A 240-nucleotide genomic window follows, 5' to 3' on the forward strand; every position below is an offset into this window, starting at 1 on the left:
CACACACACACACACACACACACACACACACACATGCATTTACAGACATATGCAGTTGCAAACACATGCTTTGACAATTTAAAAACCAAAGCCTGGGATATGTTCTCTCTGCCATGCAGGGTAATAATATATCACTGACCAACATTTAGCCCCAGTGGGAATATAAACAGACAGAGAGCTCATAAACAACAAGGAAAACAAACCACAGGCCGCTCTTCTTTTTCCCCCTCTGTTTTTTTG

This window comes from Pundamilia nyererei, unplaced genomic scaffold (assembly GCF_000239375.1).
Source record: "Pundamilia nyererei isolate P.nyererei 1_Seehausen unplaced genomic scaffold, PunNye1.0 scaffold00026, whole genome shotgun sequence".
NCBI lineage: Eukaryota > Metazoa > Chordata > Actinopteri > Cichliformes > Cichlidae > Pundamilia > Pundamilia nyererei.